At 36.0% G+C, this 24,708-nt stretch overlaps 1 protein-coding gene across 1 annotated transcript in view; it reads right to left on the bottom strand.

The window, feature by feature from the left end:
* LOC111150851 (angiotensin II receptor type 1) overlaps positions 1-24,478 on the bottom strand; it is a 43,820-nt gene extending 19,342 nt beyond the window's left edge. The window contains exons 1-2 of the mRNA XM_022508490.1: positions 24,469-24,478; positions 16,581-16,665 (exon numbers count right to left, since the gene is read on the bottom strand). The gene's annotated coding sequence lies outside the window, so the exon portion shown is untranslated. The remainder of the gene's footprint in view (positions 1-16,580; positions 16,666-24,468) is intronic.
* Between the last annotated feature and the right edge of the window lie 230 nt (positions 24,479-24,708).

The raw sequence follows: 24,708 nt of genomic DNA on the forward strand, positions 1-24,708 counted from the left end.
GTCACAGAAATTTCTGCTGTAGAAGGAAATTTATAGGTCATATTTACTGCTTTTCTTCAGAGGAATATATATATATATTGTATATTTTCACAGGGACAAAGGGCATATATATATTAAAGATGCTTCTAGTATCTTAATTTATATTAGAAATATATATACATATATATACACTTAAAATATATATATACCCTTTGTCCCTGTGAAAATACACAATTATTATATTCTGTATGGTGTTTTTGTTATCAGGTTATCCAAGCAAAGTCTAGTTTCACCTGTAATGTAGTTGAACTATTATTATCTACAGATAATAATTTTTTTTGCTTTTATTGAAACAACTTAAGTCAGAAATTCATAACATTTTATTGCTAGAATAGTCTCTAGAAATTACATGCACCAAAGTTCACATATTCAAATACTTACAGGGGCTGGGAATAACAGTTGAGTGAAGCAGTCCTAGTAGTGAATGGAGGACCCTTCCTCTTTCTCAGAGGAGGTGGGGGTTGGGGAGTCTTACTTCTCAGCTATAGCCAGTTGTGCCAATTGTGATGTAGGGAGGCACAGGCTGATTTTTTTTTTTTTAAAGATAAGCTGGAAATTTAAAATTTTATTTGAAATGTATTCAATTAATACAAATAATAGTAATAATAGTAATAATAATAATAGTAATAATAATAGCAACACTGTGTAGAAAAGAACTCTTCTGCAGATCAAGTTTGGTCTGAGGGCTGCTGATTTATAACCTAGGATCCAGGTCAACGGCCTAATTTTACAACTAAGAAAGCAGACCCTAAGCCCCAGAAAGATGCTGCAGACCCCTATATTTCAGTGTTTTTTATATTACACTAAATACTTGAAGTACACCTCTTTTAGAAATTCCCCTTCCATTTCCATATTCAACAACAATCAGACTGAGGAGTTGGAGGTAGTGGATGTGATGGGCTGAGGTTATTGTTCATCCCTGCTCCCATCCAGCCCATCTTCCCCATCTGGGTGTGCAGGAGGGGAGACTAGCTCAGATGATGAGAACTCTCCCAGAAGGGCAACCTAGATGTCACTCCTTCCTTCACTGTTCCTAATAGCAACTTATTTTTCCCTTTTCATTGTTCCGTATTGCTAAAGATACTATTAGTCTTTTAGAGCTGTTGCTGCACTTAACCAAAGTCTCCAAATGGGTGAATACAGTATAGAATCTGTGACATTTGGGTAATATTTCATGTTATTTTAACATTTATTCAAAAAAGATCATCTAGTACCAAAAGGAAGATCAATAATGAAAGGTACTGATGTTATTTCATAGAGCCACACAGCCCTAATGGCCCTGGTTATATAACTGGTAATGAGGTTAAACTTTAAAATATTTTTAATAAGTGCCCAAAATATTTATTTTTGAAATAAATAATTTATTATTATATTATTTATTCATTGTCGAGTAGTAAAGTGTTTCTAAAGTGAACTGTGATGCTCCAAGCAAGAAATTATTTACTCATTTGACTTTTTGATACCAATATATTTTCTAAGTTAATTCACTGCAGGTTTAAGAACAAACACAGAAGTACATAGGGAGAATGTATCTGGTATTGATTAGGTGGATACATTGAGGGAATTATACAGGATTAATACTGAATATGGAGTATTTCTGATGAATGATAACACTTGGCTAGCAGATACATTTTTTTGGCCTCTGGCCCTAATAGTTTCCTGGACAAGTTGATTCTTCAGTTTCATTAGACAAAATATTTCTCGTAAGCATATTTTGCATTCTGCAAAGGACAACATGTACATTTTGATTAATTGCCTGGTTAGCTGGAAGAACACAGTTCATGGTTTTACACATAGTACCTTAGATGGGAAGAGTGGGGAGCTGTAAAAGTATTAAATTCTATTTTAATTTTATTTTGTGTAAAAGATCAAATTTCATGCTTTATGCTTTTCCAAGCTCTAGAGTTTTTAAAGTAAGACAGTAAAGAAAGATAGAAAATGGGGACGCCTGGGTGGCTCAGTTGGTTGAGCAGCTGCCTTCGGCTCAGGTCATGATCCCAGCGTCCTGGGATCGAGTCCCACATGGGGCTCCTTGCTCATCCGGGAGCCTGCTTCTCCCTCTGCCTCTGCCTGCCATTCTGTCTGCCTGTGCTCGCTCTCTCTCCCTCTCTCTCTCTCTGACAGATAAATAAATAAAATCTAAAAAAAAAAAAAAAAGAAAAGAAAGATAGAAAATATTGGTCTGATAATGTAAACTTCCTTATAACTCAGGAGATGCTATGTTGAGGACCACTAGCAGCTACTCTACTGAGAAGTCTTCATGCTAGAATGAAGGAGTGGCAGTCCATGGAGGGTAGTAGAATCTGCTCATTGGGCAGAGATGGGATGGGGAGGGGTCAAAGTGAGATGGGATAGGGATGAGGGCTCCATGACTTCAGGAATGCTGTTGTCTTTAGCTGGTAACCACCTGCTAAAGGCAACATTTGCTTGGGACTTGTAGTAACAAGCAAGTATTAAGTATTAGGCTGCTGGGATCAAACTCAGGATCCAGAAAAGAATATTGTGGGTACAGTAGAAGGAACATCTTAGTATCTAAAGTCTTGATGTATGTTTTCATCTGAGATACTGTAGTTTTCATCTCCAGAAATCCAGTTTCAGTCTTTTTTATATCTTACATATCTTGAATGTTCAAACTTTCCTCTAGCTTCTTGAACATATGGAACACACTTACAATAATCACTTAATATGCTTGTAGGTTAATTCTCTCATCTGTATCATAACTGAATCTGTTTCCATTGATTGTTTTTTTTCTCTTTATAGATGGTACTTTCCTGCCTCTTTGAATGCCTGATAATTTTTGAATGGATGGTAAATGCTATGAATTTTGCCTTGTTATTTATTGGATGTTTTTGTATTCTTACAAATTATTCTGCAGCTTTGTTCTGGAAAGCAGTTAAGTTACTTGCAAACGGCTTGATCCCTTCACATCTGGCTTTTATGCTTTCTTAGGTGGGACCAGAGGAGCATTTAGTCTAGGGCTGATTTTTTTTTTTTTTTTTTTCTTACTCTGGAGGCAAAAAAATCCTTCTGAGTATACCACTGGATGCCCCATGAATTTACAGGGGTTTTTACCCTGTCTGGTGGGAAGAGAAACCATTTTTTGGCTTTGGATACACTCTAATCCTTTTGGATGATTACTCATACACATGCGCTGAAACACAAGGGGGATACTTTGCAGATTACTGGGCCCTTCCTTTGTAAAACTCCGTGGTACACTGCCCTGTGACTCTAGCTCCTTGCCTCTCTGTATTCCTAGCTCCATCTCAACTAGGAGACCTAGCTACATCTCTTCAACTCAGGGAGACATCTCTTCAACTCAGGGAGCTCCTTCTGGATTCTTCTTCTTTATGCCTTGGCCGGAAACTATCCCCAGGCAGTGAGCTGGGACAACCACAGGGTTCACTTCATTTGTTTTCCATCCCTTAGAAATTACTGCCCTTCATTGCCTGGTATATACTGTCTTGAAAGCCATTGTTCCTCATATATTGTTTCATATATATAAAAAATCATTTTTTTACCTATGTGTGTGTGTGTGTGTATTATATAGTTACTGTCTTAGGTGAGAAGGTAAGTAAATCCCTGTTAGTCTGTCTTGGCTGGATACAGAAGTCTCTGGGTTTGATTTTGACCCTACGTCTTGCATGTTATTTGATTTTGGAAGAATTACTCAGCCTTTTCCTCTTCTTTTCTATTTATGAAATGGAGATAATAATACGGTGATTAATTGATGGTATCATATAGGGAAGAACATATCATAGTCTATGAGATTAGGCAAAGGAGTATCCATACACTGAAAGTGAATTTTTTTTTTAACGATTTATTTATTTGACAGATCACAAGTAGGCAGAAAGGCAGGCAGAGAGAGAGATGGGGAAGCAGGCTCCCTGCTGAGCAGAGAGCCCGATGCGGGGTTCCATCCCAGAACCTTGGGATCATGACCTGAGCCGAAGGCAGAGGCTTAACCCACTGAGCCACCCAGGTGCCCCCTGAAAGTGAACTTTAAACAAAACACGATACCTGAGTGGGATGAACTTTCTCCCTAGCAGAAATCACCTGAACATTTTTCTTTTGCCCAAACAGGGACACTTGCCTTAATTGTTGCCCTCACTCCAAATAATGACCCTGCCCTTTACCTGTGGGTCTGCTAGTAAAGGGTCTATAAGCCAAGAGGCAACTTGTCTCCTCCAAGAACCCATGGGGCAAAAAACAGGTTTATCCGAAACATTCTGCCAAAGCTATAACACCACACAATTATAGTACCATTAACAGAATCTGTGTAATTTGTGGTTAAAAACTGATTTTTTCCTTATTTCACCTTAATTTAATCACTTTTACCAAACTCCTATGAAGTAAACTGCATTATATATTGAGAACATCTGCCCACAGTTATAAATATTGGAACTCATTCAGCTTATAATCAGTACATTGACATTTGAAAAGAAAGTGATGTTTTTTAAAGAAAAGATCTTTTTTTCTGACATATTAAAATTCCAACTTAGTAATGTGAGAAAATAATAAAATTGTATGGCTTTTTTTATTGCATGTTTATTTAGGCCAAACCAGTATGAGGCAGCTAGATTAATTACTTTTTTACTGTTAAGTACTGTACATAGTTAATTATTTCATCTAAGTTGTGTCTGAGCCAAACCTGTGAATTACTGTTCATGCAGGGCAATGATGATAATTTATGTACTCCCTCCATGCTACAGCTTGTTAATATATTATTTTTGATTTGAAACTAGATGTTAAAAGTTTGCAAGAGGCTTTTAAAGACTACTCAGTGACATAAGTTCTAAAATTATGGATTTCAAAATTAAGGTTGACAATATGCTATAATAGGAAATTATTTAGATGATGGAATTATAATACATTTTGTCTGAAAAATATATTTTTCCATATTCTACTCTGATCTGTTGACTCTTATAGTTTCAGCTTTTGCTTTTTATTCCTCCTGATTTTATGGTGTGGAGGTTACTTTGGGACCTTAGATAGTTTTTCAACACGCACAAAACCTGATCTCACCCACTGTCCCAGTATGGCTGATCAGATATTTAACTGTGGCTACAAGTGCCTGACGGCCGCAAGTGCTTAAAGAGGCGCTCATAATCACCATGAACTCACCAGGCGAAACAGATGACACTGAATCTATTTTTAAAGTTTAAGATCATCTTCACAAAACTTGAGTAACAGGTTCCCAGTGATACATACATATAGTCAAGTGAAAGAGAACTTAAAATGTTTTATAAATTCAAAAATCAAATTTTAAGAGATGCCATTAAAAAATAAAGAAATCAGTAAAAACAATAGTGTAATTTAAAAAGAAGAGATGTTACTAAAGAGTTTCCTTGGTACTACCAGCTGGCCCTGGATAAGGCACATTAACAACACTGGGAAGCTTACTAGTAAAGCAGTCTCAGGCACCATTCTCACCTACTGAGCCAAAATCTGCATTTCAACAAGATTCTTCAGGTAATCTGTGCATTCATTCAAGTTTAGAAACCTAGTCTAGAGGGACATTTAGTAATCACTTAAGCTTGTGCATGGACCCAACAGTTTGCCCTTTCTGCAGACTGGAGAGGGCCCCAGTCACTAAGCCCACTCTGGTGGCGTGGGGCTGTCGTTGGAGGGACTGGGGAACAGGACAGGTAAGCTTCGGTTGTGTGAGGGTCTGTTGCATTTTCTTGGGGAGCGCTTTCATGAGGAATTTAGAATAGAGTCCCAACGAGGCAGAACTGTGTACCAAGGAGAGGAAATCTGTTTCACATAACACAAATATCTGTCCGGTCCATTCATATAAAAGATGAACTGGATGTTAATCTTTTGGCTGAAAATCAATACAGATCCAGATTTCTTGCCGGAACTTTGGTGGGAAGGTCCTTGCTTCTTTTAGGAGAATCAAGGAGCACAGTGAAGATGGCAGGTGCTTCACATTTCCTTGAAGCACATGCTTACCTTTTTTTGTGTGAAATATGTGCATTTTGCAATGTGAGTGATTTTAACTAGTAACTATTCTTTCTTCTTCTTCTCCCCCTCCCCCTCCTCCCCCTCCTCCTCCCCCCCACCTTCTTCCTTTTAAAAAATTCTCCTCCTTAAAATGCCTGCACTTGCCTCACAATTTCTTTTCCTTGCCGAGGCTTTCAAACTGTTCAACCACTAGAGGTCTGTATTACCTATTTTAAAAATCATACCCAACTAGCTGAAACTTTCAGCACTCAATTTCAAAATCTATTTCTGTTTTTTAAGATTTAAGATCTTTTTAAGACATAACACCTGCGAATAAAAAATCACCACGCTTTAGGAAATGAAGCAGAAGAACCTGTTTCCCCTGCTATTTCCACTATACAGCTGAGCACAGCTTCATACTCAAGCTCAAAACTCAATGGCCAGTCACAAATCACAGGAACAAAATTTATTTTCTGCAAAATAGTTATTCCCTTGATTTATTTTAAGATGTCTGTGTTTTTTAACTTTAGATTGTAAAGCATTTATTTTTCTCTTTTGACTAAGTTATTCTCAGTTTTAAGACACCGATTTTACAACTTTTGTGAGGGTTTTAAGATAAGATTTTTCTTTTATTGGTCATCCAAGATTAGATTGAAAATTAATGTTCTTTCACGCTTACTTTATAAGGCTCTGCTGTAATTTTATAAACCAACGAATGAGCCCAGGTTTGCATGGTTAAAGCTGTAATTGAGGTGATGATTGTTAGTGGCGCCTACACCTTGCTCCCTCAAGTTTTCACTCTGTTCCATGTTTGCACAGAGATTTTTTTATTAGGAGTAGCACATTTGGACCTGCCCTCTGCCAGTAGCACTGCAGGCTCTGAACCTTCCAGAAATCTAAAAATGAGGTGTCCTGTTTACAGGATACCCGATTGATAATGGTAAAACCTTTCTACAGCCTTACAGAGCAAGGCTCCCTGAAACACAGCATGCTCATATATTCACATATTTAAAAGGAATGGTGGAAAATATTAGAGACATAAAAGCCATAATTTACTGTGTATTGCACCAGGGGTTTGGGATTCTGATGCTAGATTTTCATAGATTGTAATTATGCCTGCATTTGGAGTAAGTGGCTACATTTGTTGCCAGGCAAGGTGTAACGCTAAGAGGCTCCCTTCTTTTAAAAGGCATTATTGTATAATGTTTCTGGCCTGTACTGCTTTCAGAAGCATAAGCGGGTCTAGTGTGACTTCTCTCTCAGTCTGTCACTTTATTAAAACATAACAATTTGCAAGTGTTATTTAGCAGATCAGCTGGGTTCATTTCAAAGGCTAATATTTAACAGAGAGGGAAATAATCCATCCCTATCCTTTTAAAAAGTGTTTTCTCAGGCAAATTGCCTAGTGTCTTCTGTAGATCTCAAAGCTAGGATTCAATGATAATTTTAGTAATGTCTTACACTGCTTGCCTACATAATCCAAATGATCAGTTCTAGAGAAGAAGGAAACTAATTCACAGTGCACTAGTTTGTACAACATACCGCATTATTTAAAGTAGCTACTTTCTTTCTTCATTTCCTGTTGCATTTTTGTGTCTGGCTGGTGGCATATGAATTAACAGTTTTCTCACTGAAATGTGACAAAAATACTTGCTTTACCGTATCTTCAACATTCCTTTCAGAGCTCTGGACTCTCCTACTATACAAAATGATGCTAGCTTAAACTTGCACCCTATATCCGTATAAGCAAATATTAACAAGGTGTTCACTTATATACATATATGGTAAAAAATGGTGATGGTGTAGCAGTTAATTAAAAGCAACAGCAGGAAGTTATCAGGCGCTGGAGAACTTGATGGGTTACATCTGGAAAAGAAATGATCAGAACCAGGGTGTTGGAGTCAGTCCCAAATTCCAGTTCTGGTCCTGACATTGGTTAGCAAAGTGGACCCCTTAGGCTCAGTGTCCACGAAAAAAAATGAAACCAATAAGAGAACTTTGCCTATAGGGTTTGTTTGTTTGCTTGCTTTTTGGTGGATTAAGTAAGAAAATGCAGATGAAGCGACTGACTCAGTGCCTGATCCAGTAAGTGTCCAGTTAATGGGCATTATTTTTTCTGCTGCTATGTGTCTACATTTATAAAATAACAATATAATACAATTGTAACATCATAGTACCTCCTAAGTGTTGTGGGAAGTTAAGATTATGTTTATCAAACAGTACCTGGCATGGTTGCTTCCCAAACTGGTCTCCCAAAGTTTTCACCCTTAAAACTAAACTCCAAGTTGGGAGAATTTCAAGGATAATTCATTCCTGGATTTGAGGTGTTTTTGTTTTTGTTTTTGTTTTTTTTTAGCTTTTTGAGTGAGAAGATTTGCCATTTAGATGCTTTACATCTCACTTATTTTTTCTGATCTGGATGATGACTGAAATTTTTGAGTCTACTAGATTAAGAAGATAAAATAATGCATTGAGATAGTAGGTAAGTAGGGACAAATTATTTTCAGGGAAGTTAAAAAAACTGAAATTAAGAATCTGTTGAACCTCCAAGAATGGAAAGAAAAATGTGATCGTGCTTAAAATACTATTTTCATGTCTTTCATTACTTCAGCCCTAGCAACTGAGGAAAGTTTGTATTCCCTAAAATGAGGTATAGTAAGTATCTCCTTTCAGGAGAGAAATATGTGGGAGAGGGATTGGGAAGGAAGGTGTGACTAACTAGCTTTTTATTAGGGACCGAATACTGATTAAATTACAGGCATTATTTTAACTCAACTTGTCTTCTCAATACTATTAGGATTTAGAATTAGAACTGCTGTATTTTGCAATGAGCACTGAAGAGAACAAAGACCAGCTACTGACATACAACTAAAAAGGTTTTTCTCAGAGAAGGACTAGACTTGGCAGTTTGGCCTTTATGCAGCAATTTCCAAGGACACGCTGGAGTTACAAAAGAGGTACATGCTTTCTGAAATCAGAGGCACTCACCTGGACAGAAGTCCACATCAGTTCAAACTGACTTTCATGTTTTTATGTGAGAAAAGGAAAACCTCTCATTTAAAGTTATGTGTTGTGTACTCAAAATGTTCTAGTTCCTTGTCAGGCTGATTTTATGGGATGTCATTGATATGTGGGGTACTAGGAAAAAAATTCCTATATAATTATCAATAAACAGTTTATTATAAATAAAATAGTTTGTACTATTAACTAGCCTTAGGACCTGGAAGTATACCAGAAAAAGTTCTTTTGGGGTCATATTACAGTTTAGAGAGCCAGCCACACATTGGCAGTTAAGGACTGAACCCCTACGTCTTTCTGTCAACTCAGTACAACCCCATTCCCAGGAATCTCCTTATATCACCACCACTTTGGAAATCAAATCACCATTTCCACTTCTGAGTACGTGCCCTAAAACTCTCCACATGTGCAAAAGAAATGTACAAAAACATTTACGGTAGCATTGTTAACCAGCCACTTGAGTATTGCTTTCCTAGAATAAAGGAAGTTGCTTTTTTTTTTTTTTTTTTTTTTTTCTTATTCTGTTCATGATCACTTCTCATTTATTACTCTTGGGGAAGTCTTTAATGGAGGCCTGTAGGGCAGCTGGCCCATTTGGGGGAAGCATGACATCACAGATGCTTGTCTCTTCCTTGGCCCATCTGCTAGAAATAGTAACTAAGTCTTTTGCCTGTGCTGGTAGGAGAGGAGCTGTAGAAAATCAAATTAGCAGGAGAGAAACCATTAGTCTTCATTTTCTTGTTTCCAACCTGCAAATACAGATTGTTAAATACACTTGTTCCCTAATCCTCATTAGGAAATCTTATAGAATAGCAGGACAGGAAAAAAGCATGGGGATTATGAGAAAACACCACCACTAAAATATAATGCAAAGTCAGGGCTATTCCTTCTCATTCAGACTATCCTAGATTTGTAGCGTTGGTTGAATTTCAAAATTTTTATTAAGTAATTTTCTTCCTTATTATATGTGGATGAATGCCACATTTACAATCCCAAATGTATCTTTTTATTTAGAATTTTCTTTTTATTGGACTTGGAGATAAAATAATTGAAATAGGATAACTAATATATAAAATCATTTTACATTTGTTAGTATCCCTGGGATTTAAGTGTTAAGTTCACTGGTATATTTGTCTAAGATGGCAAAACTTTCACTAAGAATAATTTAAAGGCCAGGTTATATACCCCCAAGTCTTTATTACTTGAGTTTTACTTTCAGGCCCAGAGACCAGGGATTACAGGTCAGTGATAGGCAAAGAGTTTTTGAAGTATACCAAAGGCCGCAAACAAATCAGTTGGTGTCCAGGAGGAACGGACATCAAATGCACGTTTTTTAATATTTAGAGGTCAAGTTATAGCCACAGAACCAACTCTTGGGGATTGAACCACAGACCTGACTTCTTTTAAAAATCTAACATTTTGGAAACATTTCATTACATTTCAAAGCATTTTAGGTCTTTAAATCATTTAGGTTTAAAGTTCCATTTGTTTCTTCTCCTAGCATCCATTCTTAAAGTCTCCAGTTTCTACCTGTTAGTCTTGCTATCCTTCAATAACTTGATTTCTCTTTCGTTATATGTTCTTCTTTTGTGGTTTCTAAGGATATTGGCCTATTTGCTGTGTCTTGAATTTGCTGGCATAGTACTGCCTAGGGCCTTTGCTTTTGCTTAATGCTTTGCTTTTGCCTAGAGGAATCTCTCCCCAGATGTCCACAAAGTTCCTTCCTTCTTACAAAGGAGGCTTTCCTTCCTTCCCCTCTCATTTCTATCTCCATTCTCCATATCATGCAACATATTGCATTTTTTACTTGATTGTTTTTCTGTCTACATGCACTAGAATATAAGTTCTCTGAGGCCAGGGGTTTTTGTCTGCTGCTCACACTTTGTCCTCGGGACTGAGAATAGTGCCTGACATGTAGGTATCTGACAGAAATACTCAGTGAATCACAGCAGAATTCGTTGCAAACCACAACTCTAAATAGGAATAGCTTGTTTTTAACATCATTCTCATTCAGAAGGATTCTTACTGTCATGCATTTTATTTGATATTTTTATTTTAGAGTCTGAGGAAGAAATTTCAGGATTAACCAATACCCATTCAGTAACCAACTTCTAGATCACAATAGTTTTAAACTGAAATGTCATCAGGATTTGAGCAGTTAAATAAATGTGTGAAGCACCCTATTTAAGATATTAGGTAACAATGGGGTCTGTGATAAACAGGAGAGTTTATATATACTGCCCTACTTACAGACATTTGGATTTGAAAAATAAATTTAAAAGATAGCACTGTCTGAAGAAAATGTGTCTACCCGTGGTTTCAAAGGTCCACTTCAGCTATCAGTATGTGGCTGAGAGGACCATGAAGACATTTTCCAAGTCACATTGTTTCTTCTACTTCTTTTTAACTATATACACAGGTCTGGGTATGTGCCCGAATCTACATCAGGACAGGAATACTCAACTGATCAAATCTAATTACATTTGCTTCCCAACTAAATTGTATATCACCTTCCCCTCTTGTGAGAGATATAGCCCCTCTTGGGTCCTCAGCATCTGATTATTGCAAACCTAATTGATTTGCGACATTTCATTAATAAAGTTAACTAAAACTAATTATACATATTGAATAAAAGTTTCCTGTGAATTGAATTATTCTATTTAGCTTAAGGGTTCTTAATTGTTAAAATGAATTGCTGAGGAGGATTGCAGAATTACTTTCTCTTGGGATACACACACACACACACAAACACACACACACACACACTCAACCAATATGAGTTGATGGATAGCGACACCACAGAAACTAAAAACAGAAACAAAATTGATTAAATATGAAAATTAAAGATGTCAAACATCTTCCAAAGAAGATAAAAATCATAAAATAGGTTACCTAGATCTCTTCATTTTAAGATGTTGAATAAGGTCTGTTAAATTTGTCATCTTATCTTAAGGAAGCTAAAATAAAAGTTTTAATTAATTGACATTTATTGTTTTATTCATAATATGATTTTCTTTCACTTAATTGGTTTATACTCTATTTCTCACTCTTTAATTCAGGTGGTAAGTTCTGTATAACTCATCCATCTAATAAAGTCTAAATTCTAGCAGAAATCCAAGAGGAGCTTACTACTACTTCAGTTGTCCCACCAAGCTCATGTGTTGTGGGCAACAGTTCTCACAAATAGGGCCATTCCCTATTTGTTCAACTGTGTATAGATATGTTCTATGTAAAATGGAGATAAGCATTCATTAATGGTTTGGAGTTGAACAAAATATAGCCAACCTATTAGTATTATATATATCACATGAGAAGCTGTTGTCCTTAGTGAGTCAAATTTGCATTGCTTTCACACTGCCAAAGCAGTTTGAACTTTCTGCTTTACACTGTTAAGACAATTGTTTTATCCTCCTGCTCTGTACACTGACCATACTAGAGGGACCAGAAGCAGTGAAATGCCCATTTTGTTCTTCCTCTTTAACGTGGGAGTATCACTGAGAAGCCAAGGTTCAAGGTCTAGCCTTTACCCACTGCCTCGTTTAATCTACAGCAGCTCTATTTGCTTTTTATGGTGACCTATGCTGTGTATAGACGTATTTTGGCCTTGCCTGGGTGAGAGGAGGAGGAGGAAGGCTGTTCCTAACTGGATTTTGGACTTGCAGTATGACATTGTTCCTGTTGTCCCAGGGCTCCCTAGAATTTAAGTTCTGGAAAGGTGCCCAAGACCTAGTTCCAGATAACCACCTTTCATCAGATCTGTGCTGTGTTATTATATTTCTAAAATATCTTACACCTTTCTGGAATTTAAAAAATGATTCCTAAATGTCTAAATCTTCTTAAAAGTCTTAAAAGGAATGACTAGTTGAAGGGGAAGGATGACAGTATTTTTGGTACTAGTCAAAAGTTCTCTCTGCCAGCAAAACAAAGCCTCCACATTTTGGTGCTAATACTCTGAACTCTTTTAATTATTAAAAATCTTAGGGGCACGTGGGTGGCTCAGTGGGTTAAAGCCTCTGCTTTCGGCTCAGGTCATGATCTCGGGGTCCTGGGATCAAGCCCTGCATTGGGCTCTCTGCTCCACGGAAAGCCTGCCTCCTCCTCTCTCTCCCTGCCTGCCTCTCTTGCCTACTTGTGACCTCTGTCAAATAAATAAATAAAATCTTAAAAAAAAAAATCTTAACAGTAACCTAAATTTGAGTCTCTTATATGGTCAGTTATGCGCTAAGCATATCTAGCTCTATTTTTCAAGCCTAGGAACAGTGTTTCCATAGATATACTATGGATAATAGGTTCTTTGGAGTAAACCTGTTACTCTATAAAGAAATATATATTTTTCTTTATTGTAAGAACCACCCCTCAAATGACTAACTTTTACTTTGCCTTTTTTTTTTCCCCAATGGTAAGACTCAAGGATTCATACTTGATAATTCCAAACTAGGTGCTAACTTCTATTATATATGCATTTATTGAAAAATAATACTAATAATGTGTAAAGGGAATACAGGCGAGATATTTATATGCTTTCCTTTTAGTTATATAGCTATTTCAAATCCTTGATGTTTCGATGACTCAAAGACAAATTCATTTTTAATTTTTTGCCTTGTGTAACACACAACCATTAGTCTAGGAACCAAATGTAATTGAATTACTAGGTATAAGTGACTGGAAAGTAATTGAGACTGACATTTTAATAATGGGATCAATACTAGTGGAAAAATGGTGACATGGTGACCAAGAACTTTAAGAATATACTATAACAGGTGGTGATTACATTAATTAAAAATTGAAAACAAACTACTGTTCTCTATGATATGAATAATTTGGAAACAGAGACTCCTAATATCTTGTGCATTTCTAGAAAAAGAGAAAAAAATAAGTCATCTAATACTTATTTTGCATGGCTCTCCAATTTCTGAAAAAACGCTAAGTCATCTGTAGTTACCTCAGTATAATTGAGACATATCTATCATTGCAGTAAAAAAAATCTCACAGAATATAAAGAACAAAAAAAAATGTGGGTCTTTAGAAATGATCCTACTTCTTTTCTAGTTTTGTTTACTTGGAGATGTCAATGATGGAGGTAAAAAAAACCAACAGCTATATATTATTAGTTCAATAAAATTGCGTGTACCTTTTCTCATGATTTTTAAGAAAACAAGAGCCTCTAACCTTAGGAGAGTAAATAAGATACTTAACACCACGTATTTTAATAGGCAAGTAAATAGGAAAAAGAGAAAATTACTATGAGAATTATATATTAGATATCCTACAGCTGAGAAAATTAGAATTTAAAAAAATACTTTAAAATTTCCCAGTAAGTTTAAAAGACCATAAAAATTTCTTACGAAGTAACAATGGAAATCCACTGCAATTATTAGTAAGTTGTTTATAGCAATAAACAAATTTTCTATGATACAAATGTTGTATCTAGAATTTGTATCTAGAATTTTCTATGATACAAATGTTGTAAATCTGTCCTGTCCAACAGTATAGCCACTAATTATATGTGTCTTTTCTTGAAATGTGGCTAACACAACTGAGGAACTGAATTTTTAATTTCATTTAATCATAATTGATTTATATTTACATTTGAATAGCCATACATGGCACATGACTACCATACTGGACAGTGCAAGTCTACAGATTTTAAGCCACTGAAGTCTTTATTTATTCTTTTAAATGTTCTGTTTTCCTTATTTTTCCTAAGTAGATTTCAACTTAAATTCTTTTGGTCCTATAAAACAAGCTCTGAAATGCTGTTTACACATTACTGGTTTAAATCAATAAGAGGTCAGAGTTCTTTAGTTGTAAGTTGGTAAAACAGGCACTGCAATGTTCAGAAACTCTAAACACACTTTTTGTATTTCAGTAGAGTGCCTATGGATTGGGTGGGGGCCTTGGAGATTATTTTACAAGAAACCAAAGGCAAAGTTGCTAGTCAGTGGCAGAATTAGTATAGCATTAGTACTTTAACAAACAAAAAATAACTTCTTTGAAGTAAGCACATTTTGCCCATTCATCTGTAACTTAATGGTTTAAAAAAGTTGAAGATTTTATAGTGTTTTTTTTCACTGTTTTGTTGTTTGTAAGGAAAACAACATACTATTTTGAAAGTTTTGCTACAAATATGTGACTGTTAGAAACTGAGGGCTTCCAGAACAAGAGAAGGGAGGCTGTTCATAGAATCATTTCCATCCAGAACTCCCCTGGATTACTGTCTTGCTTTTTCTGTTATAAGGCTGATGGAGTATTATGGACAAACAGTTCTTCTGTTCAGAACTCTTAGGATATAAAATAAAGCTTCCTATTTAGGAGATATATTTCAACATACTTTTTCTAGAGCTGGATTTTTGCTGAAAACATGTATAGCCCAGCTTTCTAAGCTTAACTATACCTCAAAAAAACAAAACAAAACAAAACAAAACAAAACAAACAAACAAAAAACAACCAAACAACCCCCCAACCTAAAGATTTCCAGTGACAGAACTCTGTAGAATGTTTCTATTTTTGTCTCCAAGATTAAAGCAATCCTAAATAGTTTCCTAATACCACCATGGAATGCCTTCCAGCAACTGTTTCCCATTTGCTAATGAAGCAAATAAAAGAGAAATAAAAAGAAAAAGAAAATCACCTCTAACATTTGTCTGCCCACCCAGCACCTGTCCTGTCTTCTGCTTTGATAAAATGTAATCACAATATATTAAGAAGAGGACAAGCTACTCTCTTTATTCTCTCTGTGGGGACTATGGAGTGTCTCCCCTGTTAATTTAGGAGGTTGAGGGCTTGTTCCTTGAGCTGTTTTTGTGAGGAGAAAAAAATTTTTTGATCTGGAAAATACAGGAGTCTTTTTATGAAAAATAATCAGGTAGAGCAATATGACAGGAAGTGGATGGACGGGGCAGTCTCTGATTACCCACGCTGCCCTCTCAGGTTCTGAGTGTAATGCCCTGCTGCATGTCTCCATGGGATTCATGCCTACTAGGGGGCTAGACTATATGGGTATTAAAGGGTACTTTGCCTCCAATTCCACATTGCCCTTTTTGCCTATATCTTACTGGAGTAGGGGAAACTTTTATAAGAATGAGACTCAGAGATATCTGGATTTTCTGAAGGTGAGCAGGTCAAGTTTTAAGGTTTATGGTCCTTGGACATATGGTCTTTGGACATGTGCTTCTGGAAGTGAGTGCTTCATAGAGCCCAAACCCCCAATTAGGGGTGGCTGAGGAGAGAACACCATCAATTCCTTCTTGGTTCTCTGAAAGCCCTGCAGAGTATGAAGAACAATCCACCAATGGCCACAAGGAGATCCTTGCCAAGGGGTTGCAAATCTCTCACATGGTTTACATTAACAGATGAATAGCATCGTAATTCTAACATTGTTTACATTTAAAATTATATAAATATATATGTTCTAAAGCTACATATAAGGGATGAGATAAGACTGGAATTTCATTCTTTTCTGCTTCCTCTGTTTCTGTCATTAGACAATGGTGTGTGTGGCTTCTTGTGCTACCTCCACCACTGACACATTAGAGAAAAACCACTGACAGATGCAGCGCTATAGGTACAAGATATTTTACCTGGATGCAGAACTTCTGGGATGGCTTCTACGTCTTAGTCAGATGAAAGCTCAGCCATTTTAGACCAATTTATCATATATTCAACCTGAAAAGAGAAAAGAGTAATGAGATTCACTGAATATGGTCAGATTTTCATTTTCTAGTTGATAGAATAAATATTAACACTACATCTTAAATGTGTTTTTGAAGGGAATGAAACTGTCTGGTCCATATCAAGGATATGTTTGTCCTTATGTAGAGTTAGGCTGCACAAACTGGCAGTCTGTCATGTGGGATTTCATCTTCTTCCTCGTTACAGTCAACATGTTCCCCCATACCCTTGTAGATACACACTAGAGGAGAAAAACAATGTTTTTGGGTAAAATAAAATCTTATTTTAAGACACTTCTGTAGACATAACTAGTAATATAAGAAATATCATAATAGATTAGATACTTATGAATCTACAGTTGAACTTTGATAAATGATTCTTTTTAATATAAACCTATATGAGTGTGATTGCACCAGAACTGAAAATAAATCTTTTTAAGAGATCTGGGTTTTTTTGTATGTCTGTTTTTATTTTTCATTGTAGTGACACATCTTGTGGTATAAATATCAAGTTATAAAAGAGTATAAAAATAAAAGTTCGTGTCTCCTAGCTCTTGTCTCATGTCTCAGATACACTTCCTAGAGGTACTTATTACTAACAGTTTCAAATGTATCTTTTTTTTTTAAGATTTTATTTATTTATTTGACAGACAGAGATTACAAGTAGGCGGAGAAGCAGGCAGAGAATGAGGAGGAAGCAGGCTACCTGCCAAACAGCGGGGCTCGATCCCAGGACCCTGGGATCATGACCCGAGCAGAAAGCAGAGGCTTTATTAACCCACTGAGCCATCCAGGCGCCCCATCTTTTTAGGACTTTTAAAAAAGCATACATATGCATACAAATGTGTATATCCACATTTTTTTGTCATTTTACACATCATACTATTCTGCTCTTTGCCTTTTTGTTAAATTTAATATGGCTATAACTATCTATACTGTATATATACATCTGCCTCATTTATTTTGATGACTATACAATATTTCATTCATTACACTGACACATGATGATTTATTCAACCAGCCCCCTGTTAATGGGCCTTACGGTCTTCTTTTTTTCAGTTTCCCTTTTTGGCTGCTTAAGAACATGCCTGAATGATCCTGTTTATACATATGCATTTTTTAAACTATGTATCATTAGAAAAGTTTAAAATGATTGTTGAAGCAAATGGTATAATTCATGTTTTTGAGAGATAGTTAAAAATGTCCTCTATAAAGGTTATATGATGCTAAAAATCTGGCTTTTATCAAATCTCAATTTCTTTTCTCAGGGTGATAAATGTAAAGTATATATTTGTCTTTATTTGCATTTCTTTAGTTATGAATGAGGTTGAGCTTTTTGTTTTCTTATTTTTTGTAGTTATTCTTCTACTAGTTTGCCCAGTAATGGCCTTTGCTCATTTTTCAATTGGGTTGTTCACTGTTTCTCATTTTAAAGAGCTTATGCTGGGGTGCCTGGGTTGCTCAGTGGCTTAAAGCCTTCAGGTCAGGATCCCAGGGTCCTGGGATAGAGCACTGCATCGGGCTCTCTGCTCAGCAGGGAGTCTGCTTCCCTTCCTCTGTCTCTGCCTGCCTCTCTGCCTACTTGTGATCTCTGTCAAATAAATAAATAAAATCTCTAAAAAAAAAAAAAAAAAAATAAAGAGCTTATGCTATGTTGGGAAAACCAGCATTTAACATGTAATGTGTGGCAAATAGCTTTCCCAAGTTCCTGTTTATCTTTTGACTTTGTTTATTGTCCTTTTTACATATGATGATTTAAAATTTTTTATGTAGCTAATTTAACCAATATTTTCCGTTATGGATTTGGGGGATTTTTTCTTTAAGATTTTATTTATTTATTTGACAGACAGAGATCATAAGTAGGCAGAGAGGCAGGCAGAGAGCGAGGAGGAAGCAGGCTCCCTGCTGAGCAAAGCGGGGCCCCCCCCCCCCCCCGCCCCCGCATGCAGGGCTTGATCATGACCCGAGCCAAGCCGAAGGCAGTGGCTTTAACCCACTGAGCCAACCAGGAGCCCTGGGGGACATTTTTAAGTAAGAAATTTTTTTAAAGCTGAAGAGTTATTCAAGAAGACAATAGGTATATTACAGATTACTTTTTAAACCACAATATATACCAACTTTACTATAACATTCTTATTTGGAATGATTTTGGCATTACAAGAATCTCTTTTTATCCCTGAATTTCAGTGGTTTTTGTTGTTATAGCAATAAGATATTTCTCATAAGATTATTTCTCTTAAAAAAATACCACCTTGTTATGAACCTTGTGAACTTCTGTAAGGCCCTAATGTTCCTAATTTTCCCTTAGGGGAAAAAAATCAGAAAGGGTCGGATTTGCCAGTATCATTTTCTACAGAGTTAGTAGCAGTTGTCTAAAGATCTGAAATCTATACCAAAAAAAAAAAAAAAAAAAAAAAGGAAAGAAAAAAGTCACTTTTGATCTTAGCCTTGATCTTAATAACTCTCCAAAGCTTTTAAGATCTGTTATATATTTTTCCTAGTCTTATCTGGTCTACAAAGATGCAGACATTTAAAAAGTATATCAGTGAATTTAACCACACATCAGTGCTAATATAACTATTTTCATTAGAACACTAAAGACCCAAGTAAGGCCATAATGTCAACTTGACAAGAATCTATCACACACACACACACACAAGCTGAATCACACTCATGATTTATGTTTTGCTTTATTCACTTATGATTATCTTTCCTTGCCATTAAATATTATTAAATATGTAAAAATGACTATATAATGTCTCATCATATAGCTTAACCTAATAGGAACTTAAAAAAGAATAGATTTGTGTTTCTTTTAAAAATTTATTCTATTAACCTAGTTGATTAAATGCCAGAACACATTCAAGAAATCATTACGTAGGAATCACATCAGATACTTTTCCATTCCTGATAAAGTGGCCGCATTTAACTGTGTGAAGGTTAAGGGCTGGGATCCATCAGGGTACAATGTGTTTTATGTGAAGTGACATCATTTGCACAGAAAATTACTAAAGCTGGGCTCATGGAACATTCTTGTTCTAGTGGTGTATTACACAGATTTAGAAGCATGTAAAATGCATTTGAATTGGATTAATGAGAAGAGTTTGGGTCAAAAGGTGAAGAAAAATGTATGTGATAATGAAAGTATAAATATATGAATTTTGTAGAAGAGATCCCATGTTTTTCAGTTTATTTAGAAGAAAACCTGGTATAGATTCTGTGCAATGGCAGTCACAAATATTTGGGCTTGTTGAGACCAGCAGGGTCATAAGAGAATCACTGGTACTTTATCATTTATTAGCTCTAAGACTTTCTGCTGCTGTGTGCAGTATGTCTTCTAGGCGCTACCACCCTGCTAGGCCCCTACAACTTGGCGTTATGGCAGCCCTGGGTTGACTGCATCCTAAGCCATAAGTTACGAATTAGATACTGTAGTGTTCGTGCTGCCTAAACTTCCAGATCTAAGCAGCTGGTGAAGTTCCATCTCCCAATGATGTCTCTTTGTTGCTGGGAAAATTGTAGATACTCAGTCCTGTTGACACACCTCTCCTCTCAAACGTGATCACAGGGAACCCAGACTCCCTTATGTCTTTTGACCAATGTCAGTGAGCCCCTGTCAGGACAACAGGCTTTTGGCCAGATCCAGCTGACATCTCTCAGAGAATCTACATGCACTAGGAGAAATTGTTCAGAGACTCAATCATTTGGATAGTCACTGGCTAAAAAGAAGTCACCATTTGCTTGCAGACTGACTGGTTAGTAACTACATTCAACTAGTTTTATGAGCCATGCTTGTAGATAATTTTTTATATTAAAGCTAAAAGAGTGATATAAAATTTCAGTTGGAAGGCTGAATAGTTTGTGTAGGTAGGGAATCACTTGTTCAAGAGAAAAGTTTTTTTTATAGCATCAGAACACCAAAAGGTAAGAAGAATAAATTTTAGGTAAGTTATGAAAAAACATAGAAATAGCAAACCTTAACTTTTAAATAATGAGCTGTCATAGCTTTAGCTTTTATTTTCCAACTAAAGAAGGAATTTCTAGAATTCTTCATTATTGCACTTAAAGGTAAGATGACAGACAAATATTACAAATAAAATCTTGTTTTTTTTCTATGAAACAGAACTTGATTTCAAATTATAATGTTAAATAAATTCTCAAATAATTAGTTGGCCTTAAAAAGGAGACAGCCAAATGTAGAGTAGACAATGTGGGGTGGCAGCTAAAAGCACAGGAATCAAAATTCCTGTGTTTAAGTCTTTACCAGTTACCACATTTGGGTGAGTTACTTATCTTGTTATTACTCAGTATCCCAATCTACAAAATGAGGATAAAGCAGTGCCTATTTCATAGGGATGTTGTGAGAATTAAATAAAAACAGTATTAAAGGCTGAACGTATTTGGTATATTATCTGTGCTCAATAAATGTGAGCTTTATGTAAAAATGTTAGTTTATCAAAAAACCAATGAAATAACCTCTAGGTGATCATTCTGTTTTTTTTAAGATTTTATTTATTTATGAGGGAGAGAGCATGAGAGTGTGCACAAGCATGAGAGGGGTGGGGCAGAGGGAGGAGGAGACACCCCCTTGAGCAGGAAGCCTGATGGCGCTGGATCCTAGAACCCTGGGAAATGACCTGAGCCCAAGGCAGACCCTTTACTGACTGAACCATCCTAGGTGATCATTCTAAACAAGGCCTAGGTGCTGTATACTTGGACTCTAGCTTCATTGTGTGTTTGAACCACCTGGGAATTTTGTTAAAATGCAGATTCTTATTGAGTAGGTCTAGGTGGAGTCTGAAAGTCTGCATTTCTAACAAGCTCCCACGTGATGCTCATGATGCTGATCTTTGCTTTGACACTTGAGGTAATTGTGGATTATTGCTCCTAATATATAGTACAGTGGTTCTCAGTAGGGGCAGTGGGATTAAGGAAACTTTGGACAATATATACAGATTTAAAAAGTGATTATAATATGCTTGCCCTACCCTTTCCCTAAAGCCTGAAGAACCACTGATTTGCCATTTCAACATTTCAACTTTTATTCTGTTTCTCCTTTTCTTACTCTTTCCTCTACTTTCCCCTTGCCTTTACAGCTTTAGACTAAAAAAAATAGTATTAATAGTTAGTTCCCCAATTAGTAAGAGTAAAGCATCTATTTCAAGTCATTTTATTGTGTGTAATAGGGTACTATACTCAAATGAGCTTTGAAGAGTGGTTTCTAGCATATCTCTTCTAAAATATAGGGACCTGGGCGCCTGGGTGGCTCAGTGGGTTAAAGCCTCTGCCTTCAGCTTGGGTCATGATCCCAGAGTCCTGGGATCGAGTCCTCATTGGGCTCTCTGCTCAGCAGGGAGCCTGCTTCCCTCTCTCTGCCTGCCTCTCTGCCTACTTGTGATCTGTCTCTCTGTCAAATAAATAAATAAAATCTTTGGAAAAAAAATATAGGGACCTGAAAAATGTATTTAACATTTTCCATGGCTTTAGCTAAAAACAAATAACAAGCAAGAAGAAAGTGAATTGTGAAGCATTTAGTAAAAGAATACAAAGAAGCATTGGATGTGGTGCATATATTATCAAAGGAGGTATACTCCCTTAAGGAAGGGAAAGTTGTGGAAGTGGCTGGAATCAAACAATGTGACCACATTAGATGTTCCACCTGGTCTGAAAAGGAGGACAGAAGGAGGCTTGTTTTAAAAATGGCTTCCCACCCCAGTGTCGCTGAGATGCCTGGAGAGTCTCATATCCAAGTATGTACTTAGCTTGACCAACATCTCTCTAGGGCAAAGACCATTTTTATACTTCAGTGTTCTTAAGGAGCTAATATTACTCAGATCTATAGTATTTCCTTTGTAAGTATCTTCTACTATTATTGATACATTTAATACATATAATTCTTCATTTTCCAAGGCGGCTAGAAGAACTTTGATTAATATTAATAAGTAAATATCTAAAGACATCTTAGAGAACAAATTAGCAATCATAAACTCTTTTTAATAGTACACAATCATATATGTGTTCTCCAGTATTCTCACTCTGAAGTTAACCATTCAAAGTTAATCTAAATCTAAATAAGTTTTAACATCATTTGGCGAAGAATAAAACAGCTTATTTGTGTATAAAGTGAACAAGAAATCATATAAAACTTGACCCAAACTGAATGATTATTAATTCTATGATTTTAAATTCTAAGGACATTTAGACTTAAGACTTGGAATATGAAGGCATAGTGCAGTTAAGAAAAACAAAGCATACCCATTTCTTCACCCATTTTCTAAACTATTAAATGTTAGAAAAGTAATTAAATGTGAGACTAGTAACACAATTTAAAATATTCTTAGATATAGGGAGGAAACTGTAGTAATCACTGGCAAATTCTAGACATTTATTTCTACTTCAGACATTTGGATGATGCACCTATTTAGGAACCAGATAAATAAAACAAAAACTTCTAAATTGAGCTGTAAGAATAATGTAAAATATAGCAGTCATACAATATTTATAGCATATAGTGAATCTTATGTTAGTAAAATACTTGAAAGATGGTTTTAACACTCAAGGGAATTGTTTTCCCTTGTGATCGTTTGCTACAAAAGGATAAAAAATCAGCAGAACTTTCAATGTTAATATGACGACTAATAACAAGAGTCATTGTCATTTCTATGATCTCTCTATATATATACTTTATGTTCTATTTCCAGTTATCAAATTTGTCATTAAAATGAACACTGACTAATAAAACATTTGGCAAATATATATATAGCTCATGTATAGCTCCTTAGTTGTTGTTGTTGGTTTGTTTTTTTGTTTTTGGCTGTGATTTATTTTGGATGTGTTTTAGAGCTTTAATAGGGTAATGGTAGTCATTTGTCAAATCAGTTGAAAATGATCTTAAACCCCTATGGACACTCCTCAATTTAAGATAGCTTATATATTAAGTCATCAAAAAATTGAATTCTGGTAGCTAAAGCTCATATAATGAATAAAATAGAAAAATGTAAAATGATAGCTAAATTTAGGCTGGAAATGGAACAAACCTTCTTTTGCTTATGTGAACTTTGTGAACTTTGATATACTATTTTAATAAGTAATTACATGACAGGGAACACAAACCATGTAATCCGGTGACCATGTAATCCAGTTTTGAAAGGGAAGGCTTAGAACTATTTTGAAGAAAAATAATAGCACTTTTCAGTGGTGATGAGTTTAAAATGGGAGAAGAGCTTTCCTACCTGACCTTGATTGCTTTGTCATAGTTTGCTGGTCTGGCTCTGTATTTGTTATTTGCCACAGTGTGTCTTTAACACAGCTTAATTAATCTTTACAACACTTGGATTTACTTCAAACATCTAAATAAAATTCTAATTTGCTCGCTTACTTGGGAGACTCTCTGGCATAGGCCAGTCATGACTGAGCAGACAAAGCACTAGGTAAACTAATGAGTGTGGGGCTAAAGGCCGGAAGCCTGCATCAGACAGCCAAACCATGCAAGTATTATGGGACTAGGTCTCTATAACAGATCTGAAAACAAAATACAGTATATCTGTTATTTGCTTGAAAAGGATGTGGTGGCACAGATAAAACTGTAGAAAATACGCATCATACATTTAAGCTGTTAGTTTTAGACTTCTCCCAGCTAAGTATTTTACCAGGGCTTTGGTTAAGTAGCAGATTAAATTTTCTTTCACTATTTTCCCTCCCGCATAGGGCAAATAATTAGTGATAGTAACAACAACAGTAATAAGCAGCAGCAACAAACAAAAAAATGTATACACACACACACACACACACTTCTTACCTGGAACTAGGGGGAAAAAAACACAATGTAAGAAACCTGAATAATCCTCAGATTGTTTGGTTTTTGAACACTGAACCAGGATTAGAGAGTGACAGGAAAGATTTAGGCTTGAAACTCTTGGGATAGGGAGCACTGCCGAAGCAACAGTGACTGAGAGACATTTTATACATCTTAAGATAAGTCTTCCTTTGGTATCAGCGGAAACAGTGGAAGAAAACAAGCTTTCTTCTGACTTGGATG

The sequence above is a fragment of the Enhydra lutris genome, unplaced genomic scaffold (genome assembly GCF_002288905.1).
Source record: "Enhydra lutris kenyoni isolate GAN:26980312 unplaced genomic scaffold, ASM228890v2 scaffoldscaffold2, whole genome shotgun sequence".
Lineage (NCBI taxonomy): Eukaryota > Metazoa > Chordata > Mammalia > Carnivora > Mustelidae > Enhydra > Enhydra lutris.